At 45.8% G+C, this 17,613-nt stretch overlaps 1 pseudogene; it reads right to left on the reverse strand.

Annotated features, from left to right (window-relative positions):
* Nucleotides 1–13,715: 13,715 nt before the first annotated feature.
* LOC120701865 lies at nucleotides 13,716–15,233 on the reverse strand (annotated as a pseudogene).
* Nucleotides 15,234–17,613: the final 2,380 nt, after the last annotated feature.

Below are 17,613 nucleotides of genomic sequence, written 5' to 3' on the forward strand. Positions count from 1 at the left end.
TTTATAATTCCTTAATGAAATGTTTGTTCACACAAGTTCTAAAATAATAATTTCATACAACAAAAAAGAACTTGGAGTATCTGTCCAGTACAATGACTTTGTGCGTTGTACATAGTTGACTTTCCCATGTCAAACTATACTAAGCTTTCCCTTCTTGGCTGTAACACCCAGGTCTTAATCCTCTGTAGTTAAATTAATCACGGTCTTTAGCTCAAACTTCCGCGACAAATCACCAACTCAAATTTGTTCATGTCAGCTCGGGCCAGACCGGTCTGACCGGTCGGGTCAACCGGTCTGACCGGTCGAACTGGATTCAACCGTTTTGAGGGGCCCCACGGCATTTAGATCTCTCTCTCTCTTTCTCTCCACAAACTCACTCATCCTCACCAGAGCCAGCTCGAGCCCGAGCTCTCTCTCTCTCTTCTCTCCCCAAACCCTAAATCTCCAATCCTTCATTCCTACCTGATCCAAGGCCGAAGGAAGCTTCAATCGGGTGGAGGATCATCTTCTCGGCGTGCTCCACCCTGGGTGCCTTGGTTTCAAGTCCTTTTGCTCGGGAATAGCTATTTCAAGGTACTCTAGCTTGTGGTAGATCGATCTCTCGTTTTGGGAGGTTTTAATCGATTTCCTTTGGTCAAACATATTCCCTTGCGTCCATGAACTAAAGCCTAGAAGGTATTTAGGATTGGTAGGCTAGTTAGCTCATCCAAGGTATTTCACCTAGGGTTGGGGGAATCCATCTTTTAGAAGGTTTCAGTCGAATTCCTTGGGTCAAGATCACCTTTGTGCATCCCTGAACTTGGGCCTAGAAAAGATTTGGAATTGGTGGACTAGTTTAGCCGCGACATGGGTGCCAGTTTTTGTTCTGGGTAGGACCGGTCTGACCGGTCGGAGGAACCAGTCTGACCGGTGGTGCGGTTAGATTAATTAGGACCGGTCTGACGGGTATTAGGTACCAGTCTGACCGGTGCTAGCAGGGCTGAGAGGGTTAAATTGGGGTTCGTTGGTGCAAATAGATAGAAATTAATTTGGTCATTAGTTACTTGTAATTTTTATAAATCATGCATGCATTCCTCATGTCATATGCATATGCATACGTGTAGCAGCCGCGGCAGAGGAGGTGGTGTACGAGGTGGTTGCAGAGCCACCGGAGCCGCTAGAGCAGGCCTAGCAGGAGGAAAGGCGGGAGAACCAGGCCCAAGGCCTAGTGGACCCTAGTGCTGAGCAGCAGACTCAAGGCAAGCCCCGGTGCACATCCTATTATTTCAAATTTATGACACCTAAATACGTCTCTATTACTTGTGCATTAGGTTTAGAAATTGTTTGGAACCCTAGTTGCATGATCCCTAGGTTTCCTTGAGTTATACTAGTATGTATTGGACGATAGAAGTGCTATGCTTAATGGTTCCTGGTAGAATACGAGTGGTCTCTGGTCACTTGCGAGAAATAGGATGATTAGAAGTCGAGTAATTTCCGGTTACTCGCGAGATATATAATATTTTATAATCCAGTTCCGAGTTGTTGAATTTGTTATAAATGGAAGCTTGAGACCGTATGGGAAGTGATGATGATATATAGGTATGGCAGCAGGACAGGGTTCCTGGGTGTCTTAGTCCCGTCTGTATCGGTAAAGGAGCGTACCGTTGTTGGCCCTGCTGATCATGTTTGAATTGTACTAACCGCATACCGGGAGTAGGAGGTAGTCGAAACCGGTAAGCCGAGTACTGCCTCACCTCGAAAGTACAAGACTCCATCTCACCTCCTAGGGTAGTCGAGTAGTCGCGGAGAAACGAGAATGCATATGTTTACTTTTGGTGGTCTCACGTTGAGCTCGGCTGACCATATGATGGTGGGGCGGTCCTGTAGTTCGAGGCGGGGAGGGAAAAGGTTGGTGCGTGTGGTCCGATGGGGCTTATGCGTGCCGTGTTGGTTAGGTTCACCTTGCAAGGTTAAATCGAATCGATTCGCCGTCAGTCGCTCTCGGATATGGGCTCCTTGATCTTCGAGTCACATCGTAGCTTTATGTTGGTTTGATAATGATATTTACAATTATGAGTACATTGAATTATTGTTTGTTGCTCCACAATGATTGTTATAGATAGTTTATGCGAATATTAGATTATGGTTAATTTATATTGAATCCGGGGCTAAAATGTTGAAAATAAAGACTTATCCTAGTGCTTTTCCTGTAAAATAAACTACCAGTCAAATGCCTTGCATGTCTATGTATGTGAGCTAAGTTATACCCACTGGTCGGGTAAGTCTTGCTGAGTATTAGTTGCTCAGGGTTTGTTGCTGAAGCGTTCCCTCATAAGGCTTAAATGTGATACAAACATCAGTCCCAGGAGGCTGATGATACATTTATTACATCAGATGGTTCATCACCGTACAACTCTACGTGGTAGTGAGTATAGAAGCGCCACTATCGTGAGGATTACAACCCACACCCACACAATGATATTAAATATAAAAAGGGGGTCATCAGAGTCTTGCTCCATGTGGTATCTCGTGCGGGTGACCCTAATCCACAGGCAAGGCTGGGTGTAGGACGGTACCCTACTCGACATCATCAGAAACGAAGTCTGGGTCTTCCTCTGTAAAAATTAAGAATGGGGTGAGTACAAACGTACTCAGCAAGTCCAACCACACCCACGGAGGGGGTATAAACAGTATATAATGCATAGGGTAAAACAAAGATAAGGCTAGGGTTTAATTTGCGGAGAAACAATATTTTATGCAGGGGTTCATTTTAAAGAAAGGATTTTCAAAGCGATCTTTCCTTTGTACCGACTAACACATAGTGTTGGCCCACACAGGACCCAAATTTTAAGCTGCTACCGAACTCCTCATCCGCCGTAGCACACGGCACAACTGCCGGACACATTTCCGAAACAGCTCACACCAACCCATCTCAAAATAAACACTAGTTATGTGACCAAACCGTAACTCGCCCAGTACCGTGGGCACGGCTATTCGAATAGGTTTTAACTCTGCAGAGGTGTGCAACTTTACCCACAAGCAGGGTACCGCAACTCGATCACCTTAGTGTCGGTGCAGATCCCAACAAAGTCATTACCCACCTTAGCTAGACCTGACTAGCCATCACGGGATGCACCAAGGGGTCATTGACCTATCACAGAGGTTGTAACTGGGGCATAAGTCACACAGAGCTAATCCCTTCTCTTTGATCACCCGTTGCTCTCAGCTCTCCTGATGGCTATCAGACTAACTAGTGGGGTTTATGCTAAGCCGTTGCCCATTCAACGGTCGAGTGGTTTGCACGATCGGGGAGTTAGGTGAGATGACACACCAACTCGGTCCTTAGTGGTGACAAGATGGATATCTCCCTTCCTTGCCCTGCCACATAGGCACGAGCACACCAATCGGCAAATCACACAGAAATGCCATCCATCCCGTCTAGACTTATCTTTCAAAAATTCCACTTTTATCCCTTCCCACACACGCACACCTTTTTTTTTTATAAAACAAGTTGTATTGTGTATAAGATCCTAAGCGTTCTAGCAGCGATTAACGTCCAAACAAAATCATACATTAATCTAGGTGGTCAAGAAATGGTTATAACAAATCAAGGGGTGGCTATACAACCGTGTTTTCAGCAGGCAAAACATATGCAATTTTGTAAAACAGGTCAATAGGTTGTGTTTATAAAAACTAGGACAAAACATGCATCAAAGGGCGGGATTGAACTTGCCATCTTCGAAGCCCTCGGGGAGGTCCTGATCGAAGCACTTTCCTTCGGGTTCGGGGTCGCGGAACGTGTTCTCCCTCGTTCACACCGTGATCTACGACGCATACAAACAGGCACACAATCAAGAAACAGAAATAAAAGTTTTATCGTTGAGCTCGAATCGGAAATAGGCGGCCGGGAGCGAGGGGGAAAGGAGGAGGGAGGTACGGGGGCCCAATCCCTGGTCGCAGCTGGGCCAGAGGCGGCCCGAGGTGACCTGGCCGCGACAGCCGGCGGCAGCGGGCGGCGGGTGGCACTGGGCCGGCGCTGCAGAGCTCGTCGGTGGCCAGGGAGTGGGGAAGAAGGGTGAGGAGGAAGGGAGGCGCCCGGTGCGCCCCCTACCTTGGGCCGGGGCAACGCGGGGAGGCGGGACGACGGGAGCGGCGGCGGCGGGCTGCAGTGTGCGCGGCGGCGGCGCTGTAAGCAAGAAGAGAGGGAGTTGGAGGTGGCGGAGGTGACTATGAGGCGGAGGAGCGGTGCGGGTGTCGCTTTATAGCCCGAGCAAGGCGGTGGAGCGGCGCGTGGCAGGTGGCTGGCTAGCGGGCATCACGGGGCGCCATTAATGGCGCTCCGGCCACTTGCTCATGTCGCAACGCGGCGGCGCTGTTCGCTCGGTGGGCGGCGCGGCGAGGCAGGTGACGGGATGCGTCGAGCAGCGGCGAGCGGTGCGGCGGGAGTCCGGGGCACGCGGAGCGCGTGGGTACGTGCACGTGGGTGAGCAGTGCGGCGTGCGCGGACCGGGGTGGCTCGGCCAGGGAAGAGGAAGCGGGTGCGCGGGCGGTGCGGCGTCGCGGCTCGGCGCGCCGAGTGCCACGTGCGCGCGTGCGCGTGTGGCGCGCGGAGGGGAGCGCGACACGCAGGGCAGGCGAGCAAGGGCAGGCCGGGAGCGGGGCGTGCGGAGCAGGGGCAGGCCGGGCTGAGCCGCGCTCGGGGGAGGAGAGAGGGAGGGAAGGAAGGAGAGGGAAAGAAAAGAGAAAGAGAGAAAAGAGAAAAAGGAAAAAGGAGAAAAGAAAAGGAAAAAGAAAAAGAAATGGAGAAAAAGAGAAGAAAAACGGGAAAAAGGAAAAGAGAAAAAGGGGGGGCGAGCGCGCCGGCGGCGATCGCGGCCCCGGTCGGCCACGCGCGGCGTCGGTCACGCGTACGCGGTTGGGCGCGACGCGCGGGATGAGGGCGAACAGAGGGATGTGACCGCGGGGTTCAGAAGTCAGGATCGGGTCCTTCGAAAGATCGGGAGATCGGGCGGGAAAATGGTTTGAGCTCAACGACGAAAAAATTTTGAAACAATTTTAGCATGTGATTTATTTCGGTGGATTTTGGGATGTTACAGTTGCTACCCAAATTATTTCAGGAGCTCAGGACGTCGACTTCTGCCCCAGGTGTGTCAAATTTATCCGCCGTGATACATAGGGGTGGGAAGTGGTGGATCGAAACCCCTAGTCTAGGAGGCCGCGGGTTGTGCATGTGAGGGCTGCATGTGCAGCCTGTCTGTTGAGTTGGACCGGTCTGACCGGTGTCTATGTGGGTTGTTCATGCAGGCCGGTCTAACAGGTTGGGTGAACCGGTCTAACCGGTGGCAGACAGGCAGAACCGGTTGGAGTAGTATTTTGTAGTTTCTTTTTCGTTTGAATTTTGGCTACTCTAATGTGAGGTTTGTAAATTATTAGAGGATGCAAATTATGTAAATTATGGTGTATTTGAACCCGGTTTGTAAAAACTTAAATTTCTATCGCATGTTATTGTTGTATTTTCAAGTATATGTCGTGCTTGTACCATCTGCGCCCACCTTCGCGTGGGACTACCGGTGTTGTTTCGATCGGGCCGTGGGTTGAGAAAGGAACACCAAATTAAACCATTAAGCTAATGTGCCCAATGTGTTCAAATGACGGCCATTATGCTTAATTTAGAGTTTTAGTTCTGTCACAGCTGGTATCAGAGCCGAAACGCACTGGGGATGGTACGAGCATGACTAATTTTTGAATATTACAAACTAAAAATGGAATTCTGACTTAGGATGAGAAGTAGTTTAGTGGTACGGGAGGGAATTATGCGAAGTAAGCCCTATATATATATATTAAGTGATAGAGTCGTAAGTAGATGATTAGTTTTGGTGGAGAGATTAACGTAAGATGCTCATGCATCATGGCATTGAGTTTTTCGGTTGCATTTGAAAGTTTGGCATAGGAGCTCATGCATTATATCATGCATCATGGCATTTATGATTTTCAAATTGCAATTAATATGTTGGTTTAAGGGGTTGGTACATAGTTTAGACTTGGAAGTTATTTCTGTTGGGGACCGGATTGACCGGTCTTGGCCACCGGTCTGACCGCTTGCTCTACGTCGAGCCGGTCACAGTACCATGCAGACCGGTCTGACCAGTTTCTTGCACCGGTCTGGCCGGTTGGTGCAGACAGAACCTTGCACAAAGCGTTCAAATGTTTTGTTTTCTGCTCTTTCTTCCATGATTCGGATATTAGTTGCGGTCATGATTATTTTTATGTAATAAAAAATGTAACTAATCCAATCATGATTGAATGCAGAATGCCAGACCCACCAAACCCTCCTGAATTGGCTCAGGCCATTGCGGCCATGCTCACCGGGCGCGATGAGCAGACGGCACTCCTCCGTGAACTCGTGCAGCAGGGCAGAGCGCCGCGGCCTGAACAGCACCACCAACCACCTATCCCGGGATACGAGCAATTTCTGAGCACTCAGCCACCACTTTTTCATAAAGCGGATGAGCCATTGGAAGCAGATAGCTGGCTCCGGACCATTGAGTCCAAGTTCACCCTGCACCCGTACAATGATGGGGACAAGGCAGGATTTGCAGCCCAGCATCTCAGGGATCACGCACGCACCTGGTGGGACAATCACGTGGCCATGTTCCCCGCGGGCACTCGGTTCATCTGGGCACAGTTCAAGGAAGCTTTCAGGGCACATCACATTCCAGTAGAGGTGATCAGAAGAAAACTCACGGAGTTCTTCGCCCTAAAGCAGGGCAATAACAGTGTGTTGCAGTATGCCCAGGCTTTTAATACACTCTCCCAGTATGCCGGGTATCATGTGGACACTGATGAAAAGAGGCAAGCATGTTTCAGGCAGGGGCTCAGTAGCAAGCTCTAGGATCGCCTGGCCATGGTCAAGTTTGATACCTTCAGTGAGCTAGTCAATGGGGCTATCATTCAGGAGGATGCCCACCAAGCTCATAAGGCAGAGAAAAAGAGAAAGGCGCTGGCAGCCGGATCTTCCAGCAGCGCTCCTCAAAGGTTTCGCCTAGTGCAGTCGGGCCCACAGCGAGCCCCCTTTCAGCACCAGCCTATGTACGATGCACCACAGCAGCAGTGGGGATACAGACCCTCTCAATACACACAGCGTCAAGGGACAGTAAGGCCTTCTATTCCTCAGCAGGGTGAGCAGAAGGTATGGGTGCAGCAGCCGGGGATGCGCGCCAATTTATTTCCATGCTATAATTGTGGACAGCTGGGACACTTTGTCCGTAACTGCCCGATGCCCCCAAAGCAAGGCCAGCAATCAAGCCAGCAGAGTCAGAAGTAGAGTGTGGCCCACTTCAAGGCGGGACAGGTGCACTACACCACCCTCGAGGGTATTCCAGAGGGAGCTCCAGTGATGTTGGGCACGTTTTTAGTGAATGGTTATCCTGTTACTGTACTGTTTGATTCTGGAACGTCTCATACCTTTATTAGCAAAGAAGGTGCAAGTAGACTTGGGTTGAAGATAGAGAGCATGCCAAGTCCGTATAATATTCATTCACCCGGGGGGCAATTAATTACCAACCAGATTGTCAGACGGGTGCCTCTGCAATTGCAAGAGAAAATCTTCATCACACACCCTATAGTTCTACCCACCCAAAGGGTGTATATTATACTTGGTATGAATTGGTTGGAAGAACAGGGAGTCCTTCTGGACACTCTTTCACATTCGGTGCACATTAATTCCTCCATTCATGGTCCTATAACCTTGCATCTAGAGGGCCATGATTCATTGACCCCTAATGTCAATCACACTAAGGGCAAAAGTTTGGCAGATATACCGGTGGTGTGTGAGTACCCGGATGTTTTTTCCGGACGATTTGCCGGGCATGCCACCGGATCGTAATGTGGAGTTTGCCATTGAATTGCAGCCGGGAACGGCACCGATCTCTAGAAGACCATATCGAATGCCACCCAATGAATTGGCAAAATTGAAGAAGCAATTGCAAGAGTTGCTTGATAAGGGTTACATTCGTCCTAGCACGTCACCTTGGGGCTGTCCTGCGCTCTTTGTCAAGAAGAAAGATAAGAGCCTTAGGATGTGCGTGGACTATCGGCCTTTAAATGCCGTCACCATCAAGAACAAGTATCCTCTGCCCCGGATTGATATCTTGTTTGATCAGCTAGTCGGGGCGAAGGTGTTTTCAAAGATTGATCTTCGCTCGTGTTGTCATCAGATAAAAATTAGAGCTGAAGATATTCCCAAGACGACTTTCTCTACCAGGTATGGGCTCTATGAGTATCTGGTCATGTCGTTTGAGTTGACCAATGCCCCAGCGCATTTCATGTATCTTATGAACTCGGTGTTTATGTCTGAATTGGACAAGTTTGTCGTGGTTTTCATTGACGACATTCTTATATATTCCAAGAATGAAGAAGAACATGCCGAGCACTTTCGCATTGTTCTCCAACGCCTCAGAGAGCATAAGCTGTATGCCAAGTTTAGTAAATGCGATTTCTGGCTCAAAGAAGTCCAATTCTTGGGCCACATCATTTCGAAGGATGGAGTTTCTATTGATCCTAGCAAGATTCAGAATGTCCTGAATTGGAGCGCTCCCACCTCTGTTCCAGAGATTCGGAGTTTCCTTGGGCTAGCAGGGTATTATCGCCAGTTCGTGTCGGACTTTTCAAAAATTGCTAGACCCATGACTGAACTACTCAAAAAAGGGGTGAGATTTAATTGGGACAATAAATATGAGCAGGCTTTCCAGACTCTGAGAAAGCTTCTGACATATGTCCCTATTCTCGCTCAGCCAGATATTACCCGGCCTTTTGAGGTGTATTGTGATGCATCAGGTATGGGTCTTGGCTACGTTCTCATTATTGTTTGTCTTCGCCGGATATTATTCGGCCTTTAATACTTGTTGTGATGCATTAGGTACGGGCCTAGGCTGCGTCCTTATGCAGGATCAGCGAGTGATTGCCTATGCCTCCCGAGCACTCCGCCGGCATGAGGAAAATTAAGCCACCCATGATTTAGAGCTAGCAGCTGTGGTACATGCATTGAAGATTTGGCGCCATTATCTTCTGGGCAATCATGTGCATATATACTCAGACCACAAGAGTCTCAAGTATATTTTTACCCAGAGTGAGCTGAACTTGCACCAGAGACGATGGTTAGAGCTAATCAAGGACTATGATATGGAGATTCATTACCACCCGAGCAAGGCTAATGTTGTAGCCGATGCATTGAGTCATAAGGCCAGTTGCAGTTGCATCTCAGTCACAGTTATGCATGCAACCTTGTGTCAAGAAATGGAGAAAATGAATCTGTCCATTGTATCGGAAGGCACACTTGCTAATATTACTCTCACACCTATACTTCGGGATCAAATTGTAGCTGCTCAGAAAATTGACATCGGCATGGAGAAGATTAGACAAAGGCTTGCAGGTAATGATCCTAATGCTGCATGTTTTCACCAGAATAGTGAGGGTGTTTTATGGTTCAAGAATCGGTAGTGGTACCTAAGAATTTGGAGCTTCGGAAGCAGATTTTTGATGAGACTCACCTTTCTAGGTATTCTATCCATCCTGGCAGCAACAAAATGTATCAGGATCTCAGACAGCGTTTCTGGTGGACGAGAATGAAACGGGAAATTGCTAAATATCTGTCCGAGTGTGACACCTGCAGAAGGGTTAAAGCGAGCCATTTGAGATCAGCCGGCCCTTTACAGCCCTTGAGTATTCCATCCTGGAAGTGGGAGGATATCAGTATGGATTTCATTGTCAGCTTACCCTGGACTTCAAAAGGGTATGACTCCATTTGGGTTATTATAGACCATCTCACCAAGTCGGCGCATTTTCTCCCTGTGAAAGTTAATTTTACGGCCAAACAATATGCTCAATTATATATGGACCGTATTGTGAGCCTTCATGGAATTCCCTGTACCATCATTTCATAATGTGGCACTCAGTTTATTGTCCGGTTCTGGGAACATTTCCACGCCGCACTGGGTACTCAGTTAATCCGCAGTTCAGCCTATCATCCCCAGACTGATGGTCAGACAGAGAGGGTGAATCAAATTCTGGAGGATATGCTTAGAGCTTGCATACTTTCCTATGGTAAGAAATGAGATGAATGTCTGCCTTTGGCGGAATTTTCTTACAACAAAAGCTACCAAGAGAGCATCAGAATGGCTCTCTTTGAAGCATTATATGGGCGCAGATGCAGAACCCCATTAAATTGGTCAAAAGCTGGCGAGAGAAATTTCTTTGGGCCTGATATGGTTACTGAAGCTGAAGACACAGTTCGCCTCATTCAAGCAAATTTGAAAGCGGCACAATCTCGACAAAAAGGGTATGCAGATAAGAGGCGCCGGCCTCTGGTGTTTGAGGTGGGCGATCATGTTTACCTTCGGGTATCTCCGATAAAAGGTGTGCAGCAGTTTGGCATGAGAGGCAAGCTAGCACCCCGATATGTTGGGCCTTTTACTATCATTGAGCATTGTGGGCCGGTGGCATATCGTGTGAAGCTTCCCTTACAGTTATCAGCGGTTCACAATATTTTTCATGTATCCCAACTTAAGAAGTGCCTCCGACTTCCAGCTGAGATTATTGACATGGAGAATTTACAGTTGGAGCCTGATCTTGTCTATCCAGAACATCCGGTGAAAATTGTGGATCACAAGATTCGGGTTACTCGGACTCAAACAAGTAATTTTTATAAAGTGCAATGGAGCAATCATTCCGAGTGGGAAGCTACTTGGGAGACGGAGGAATTTGTTCAGTCCAAATGTCCTGAGTTGCTTCAAATATACCAAGGTATCTAGCCTTTCACCTTTTCTTGCAATTTAACACCTCCATTAAATCTCGGGACGAGATTTCTTTTAGGGGGTAGGATTCTAACACCCAGGTCTTAATCCTCTATAGTTAAATTAATCACGGTCATTAGATCAAACTTCCACGACAAATCACAAACTCAAATTTGTTCCTGTCAGCTCGGGCCAGACCGGTCTGACCGGTCGAACTGGATTCAACCGTTTTGAGAGGCCCCACAGCATTTAGATCACTCTCTCTCTCTTTCTCTCCACCAACTCACTCATCCTCACTAGAGCCAGCTCGAGCCCGAGCTCTCTCTCTCTCTTTCTCTCTTCTCTTCCCAAACCCTAAATCCCCAATCCTTCATTCCTACCAGATCCAAGGCCGAAGGAAGCTTCAATCAGGTGGAGGATCATCTTCCCGGCTTGCTCCACCCTGGGTGCCTTGGTTTCAAGTCCTTTTGCTCGGGAATAGCTATTTCAAGGTACTCTAGCTTGTGGTAGATCGATCTCTCGTTCTGGGAGGTTTTAATCGATTTCCTTTGGTCAAACATATTCCCTTGCGTCCATGAACTAAAGCCTAGAAGGTATTTAGGATTGGTAGGCTAGTTAGCTCATCCAAGGTATTTCACCAAGGGTTGGGGGAAATCCATCTTTTAGAAGGTTTTAGTCGAATTCCTTGGGTCAAGATCACCTTTGTGCATCCCTGAACTTGGGCCTAGAAAAGATTTGGAATTGGTGGACTAGTTTAGCCGCGACATGGGTGCCAGTTTTTGTTCTGGGTAGGACCGGTCTGACCGGTCGGAGGGACCGGCCTGACCGGTGATGCGGTTGGATTAATTAAGACCGGTCTGACCTGTATTGGATACCGGTCTGACCGGTGCTAGCAGGAGTGAGAGGGTTAAATTAGGGTTCGTTGGTGCAAATAGTTAAAAATTAATTTGGTCATTAGTTACTTGTAATTTTTATAAATCATGCATGCATTCCTCATGTCATATGCATATGCATACGTGTAGCAGCCGCGGCAAAGGAGGTGGTGTACGAGGTGGTTGCGGAGCCACCGGAGCCGCTAGAGCAGGCCCAGCAAGATGAAAGGCGGGAGAACCAGGCCCAAGGCCTAGTGGACCCTAGTGCTGAGCAGCAGACTCAAGACAAGCCCCGGTGCACATTCTATTATTTTAAATTTATAACACCTAAATATGTCTCTATTACTTGTGCATTAGGTTTAGAAATTGTTTGAAACCCTAATTGCATGATCCCTAAGTTCCCTTGAGTTATACTAGTATGTATAGGACAATAGAAGTGCTATGCTTAATGGTTCCCGGTAGATGACGAGTGATCTCTGGTCACTCGCGAGAAATAGAATGATTAGAAGTTGAGTAATTTTCGGTTACTCGCGAGATATATAATATTTTATAATCCAGTTCCGAGTTGTTGAATTTCATATAAATGGAAGCTTGAGACCGGACGGGAAGTGATGATGATATATAGGTATGGTAGCAGGACAGGGTTCCTGGGTGTCTTAGTCCCGTCTATGTCGGTTAAGGACTGTACCATTGTTGGCCCTGCTGATCATGTTTGAATTGTACTAACCGCATACCGGGAGTAGGAGGTAGTCGAAACCGGTAAGCCGAGTACTGCCTCACCTCGAAAGTACAGGACTTCATCTCACCTCCTGGGGTAGTCGAGTAGTCGCGGAGAAACGGGAATGCATATGTTTACTTTTGGTGGTCTCACGTTGAGCTCGGCTGACCATATGATGGTGGGACGGTCCTGTAGTTCGAGGCGAGGAGGGGAAAGGTTGGTGCGTGTGGTCCGACGGGCTTATGCGTGCCGTGTTGGTTAGGTTCACCTTGCAAGGTTAAATCGAATCGATTCGCCGTCAGTCGCTCTCGGATATGGGCACCTTGATCTTCGAGTCACATCGTAGCTTTATGTTGGTTTGATAATGATATTTACGATTATGAGTACATTGAATTATTGTTTGTTGCTCCACAATGATTGTTATAGATAGTTTATGCGAATGTTAGATTATGGTTAATTTATATAGAATCCAGGGCCAAAATATTGAAAATAAGGACTTATCCTAGTGATTTTCCTGTAAAATAAATCACCAGCCAAATGTCTTGCATGTCTAGGTATGTGGGCTAAGTTATACCCACTGGTCGGGTAAGTCTTGTTGAGTATTAGTTGCTCAAGGTTTGTTGCTACCCAAATTATTTCAGGAGCTCAGGACGTCGACTTCTGCCCCCTGTTGTGTCAAATTTATCCGCTGTGATGCAGAGGGGTGGGGAGTGGTGGATCGAAACCCCTAGTCTAGGAGGCCGCAGGTTGTGCATGTGATGGCTGCGCCGCAGGTTGTGCATGTGATGGCTGCACGTGCAGCCTGTCTGTTGAGTTGGACCAGTCTGACCGGTCTGTGGACCGATATGACCGGTGTCTACGTGGGTTGTTCATGCAGGCCGATCTGACCGATTGGGCGAACCGGTCTGGCCAGTGGCAGGCAGGCAGAACCGGTTGGAGTAGTATTTTGTAGTTTCTTTTTCGTTTGAATTTTGGCTACTCTAATGTGAGGTTTGTAAATTATTAGAGGATGCAAATTTTGGTGTATTTGAACCCGGTTTGTAAAAACTTAAATTTCTATCGCATGTTATTGTTGTATTTTCAAGTATATGTCGTGCTTGTACCATCTGCGCCCACCTTCGCGTGGGACTACCGGTGTTATTTCGATCGGGCCGTGGGTTGAGAAATGATTGCCAAATTAAATCATTAAGCTTAAGCGCCCGATGTGTTCAAATAACGGCCATTATGTTTAATTTAGAGTTTTAATTTGGCAGTTCTGTCACATTGGCTGTGTCTCAGCATTTTGAAAACGAAAATCCAGTGGATGTACAAACATTGAAACATACATCCATTTTACCAGTGTACTGCTATTAATAGTCTGCTTAACCAGTGCCTTACAAAATGTATCTGATATAACCAACGGGGAGTAGTAAAATCAATTCGATCCGTACCAGATCAGGTCCTCAGCTAGCTGATCAACTAACTAGCGTTTACTTCTTAGCGACACAACGATTACCGAGTACTTGGTCTTCTCCCTCTTAAGGTGTTTGGCAACATTGGACGCGTATCTCCCAAAGAGTTCGTCCAGTATGTGCTCACCAAAGTGGCTCGCGAACAGTGGCTCCATCACTGCTCTTAAGTACTTGGCAACGTTGATCCCACTCTGAACAGTGTCGCCCACAAAATCACCTTCCGAGTCGTCATAAGGATCCCAGTTCGACTCGAACAGTTGGATGTGGTTGATGTCATACAGCTAACTCTGCTTCACCACCGCCGTCACCTCGGCGATTGACGGCCCGTAAATGGGTAGATTGAAGGAGTCCAATCTCTCCTTTTCCACCATGCCCTGCAGCAAATGGTGATGAATCCTGTTGGTTAGTGATTTTGCAAAAACAAAAACAAATTTATTTTGTGTGTCAGGGTCCTAGGTGCGCGTAGTACTTGTTAATTACCTCCACAACAAGAGACTGCATGGCTTGCCCAAGTAATCAATAAACATGGTTGAGAACTCAATGGAATACACTGTTCTTTTTCCTGCCTAGGAAAGTCAGCAGCATTTGCCCACCAGACACAAGCTCTTTCGACCGCAGCTTAAGGAACAACAGGAAGTCTTTCTGGAACTGCTCTTGGTACATTCTAACCACCGATGGTGGTGTGGTCGTCGTGATGTAAATGTTTCCTTCGTTCAGGTGTATTTTGCTATTAGTCTGCAACTCTGTTGGTAGCTACACAACAGGATCAGAGAAAAAACTTCAACATAAGAAAGAACAACGTATGGATCTTCAGCCAAGGAAGGACATTGTGTAGGTAAAATACCTGGGAGAGCCACATGAGGCTGTAGGAGGAATGGAAGAAATGGACGGTACGGCCAGGGAAAAGCCTTGTGTAGAACGAGCCTGGCAATCCAACCACATAGTGTGGAGCCATGGCCATCTTCTTGCTGCGCCGCGCAAAGGATCGGAACAGGCTGTTGAAGTCGTTGCCGGGCATGTCGTTCAGGAAGAACTGGAGTTCCGGCGGGTCGCGGCGTGATCTGCGGCAACAGTCCCCCGTCACACGGATCACGTCGGAGACGAAACGGAGCGCGTTTGGCCCCGACGTGCTCAGGTCGGCGACGACCATCGTGCGTGGGCACACAGCGGCGCACACGTCGGTGACAACCTTCTCAAGCACCGGTCTAATCTCTAGCATAGCTTTCTCCTGCCGCATAGGTCGTCGCAGCATCAGTATTATTATTGGAGTATAGATCGAGCTTAATTACATAAGAATATGAGAATTCTTGGCTAGCTCTTCTGATAGTACAAGATAGTAAAATAGGAATAGAGTACACACTTGAAGTCTGGAATTTTTGGCATAGCTGTCTTCTCCTTCCCCTGCAACCATGTGCAAGGCCATGGCACTACTACTAGCTTTAGAAAGCAAGCTGTTACACAGGAGAGCTGTGTAGTGAGGAGAAGGGTAGTAACAGTTCACCGATAGATCCAATATGAGCTCTCTTTTATAGAAGTTGAGCGCCTTTTTTTAAGTATACAGGTCTTGTTTAGATCCAAAATTCAAAATTCCAAAAGAATGTTGTGGCACCTGCATGAAGAATTAAATCTAGACGAAATAAAAAAAATTAATTGCATAATTTGTTTGTGAATTGCGAGATGAATTTAATGAACCTAATTAGACCGTGATTAGATATTAAATTGCTACAATAAAGCTACAGTAACATATGCTAGTGATGGATTAATTAAGTTTGTTAGTTTCGTCTCGTAGTTTGCAAATGAGTTTTGTAATTAATTTTGTGATTAGTCTATGTTTAATACTTCAAATATGAAAAGATTCTCTTTCAAAAATTTTACACGGCGCATCTAAACAAGGCCATAGTTATAGAGTTCGAATTGAATAGCTAGGTGTATCTTTTCTCTGCAATAGTATATTTCTTGAAAGTGCCTGACAGATCTATATATCATGACAGATGTACCATGTGTTCATGTCCAATTTTGGATGTCCTGTTGTCCAAGTTTGATGTGAGCAGTCATTCATGCATGCAGCATGTCTGGCATATTTTTCAGGATCTCGTGCGTCGACATGTCTTCAGCTAGTTTCCTGACGAGTTCGATTGGCGTGCGTAGATATATCCAACGCACTCGCAACAGCATCGATCGGATGAATATAAAAGGTCTCGATAGTGGGAACAGTTTTTAGCAACTTGAGCAAATCCTTGATCTAAGCATTTGGGCGCTAAGTAATAAGGTCATTGACAGTGGGTCTTTAGCTTATGATTTTATATCACATCCATATATAAAAGTGACATGACATCTCTATTATTAATTACTAGCCTATCAACCCGTACTCTCGCGCGGGCTAATTAAAAATTAATATAAAATAAGGTTTATAGCTAATAATTATACTATCCCATGCCCTCTTTCATCAATTAAATATTGTAACACATACTCTAAAATACATATATCATTATCTAGTTGCAATATATTTCATTTTGCTTCACACCTCCAAGTGTATTTGATATATATTTAATTGAATTATTTGTTTGTGAATTGATATTCTTATCTCTTACATCATACACGAATACATGGTGACACATATCGTGGATAGTATTTTTACATAAATAATATATTAATAATGATAGAAATAGTAATTTAGAATTTTGAGAAATTTTACAATGGTTGAAAAAATAGGAGTCGTCCATCTGATAAAATCCTACGGTGGTGAAGGTAGAAAGTACCCAGAAGTACCTAGGGTAAAGTATCTGGTACTTCCAAAATGTGGGACCAAGTACCAAAAATAGTAGGACCAAGTACTGATTCAATTTAATTTCCATAGATCAACAGTCAGAAAAAAAAATTCAAGGAAATAAGTACCTGAAAGTACCCTTTGGTACTTTACAATCATTGTAAAAGAGCTCTAGAATTTTATATTGGTGCACTTTAATATTTGGATTTAGGATTTAGGGGTTACTTTTACTTTTAATGATGACATAATTGAATAGTTTATATGCAAATTTATCGTGTTATTTGCATTATTTTTATAATGGCATAAGTGGGTAATTTGCATGAAGATTAGGGAGTTCCTTTAGATTTTTTTTATAATGGCAGATGTGGGTAATTTAGATACATGTTTAGATATTACTTTAATCTATTTTTATAATGGCGGACATGAGTAATATATTAGGAAAGATATCAGATCCAATGACTATTATAGTTAGAGTTATCGAATTGATGACCGAGTGTTTCTGATTTTTGTGAGAATTTCTATGATTTCTCTATTTTTTAAGTATCCACTCAGGATTCTACGTGGTTTCCCGTGGAGGTTTGAAAGGAGTTTCAAATTAGTAATAGTAAGATATGACAACATTGGTATTTTTTCTCAAATTTTGACCAACAATATTTATTTAATCAACTAGTAACTAATGATCTCATCACTGGATCTACAATCAAAATTGCATTAAATTCAACTTGTACATTTATTTATTGAGGACTTTTACGGCGCATATTTGTAGAAAAGATAAATAGTCAAACAATTAAAAAGCATTAATGATGTCATATATTCAAGAATGGATATGTCTATACTATATTGGGACCCTCATGAGCGTGTGTGTTCCACATTACTTGTGTGCGCATACCTAGCAATCACGTGTTGATAGGGACAGTGTCGCCAACTCTTGAACAGTCTTTCAGGTAGCAGTCGCTGATGAGTGGCATTTTGTCGGAGGGACTTCGTGCTTCCGTGGAGGGAAGCATCAGGCCGCAATTGAGTATCCCAAGATGAG

The sequence above is a fragment of the Panicum virgatum genome, chromosome 4K (genome assembly GCF_016808335.1).
Source record: "Panicum virgatum strain AP13 chromosome 4K, P.virgatum_v5, whole genome shotgun sequence".
Lineage (NCBI taxonomy): Eukaryota > Viridiplantae > Streptophyta > Magnoliopsida > Poales > Poaceae > Panicum > Panicum virgatum.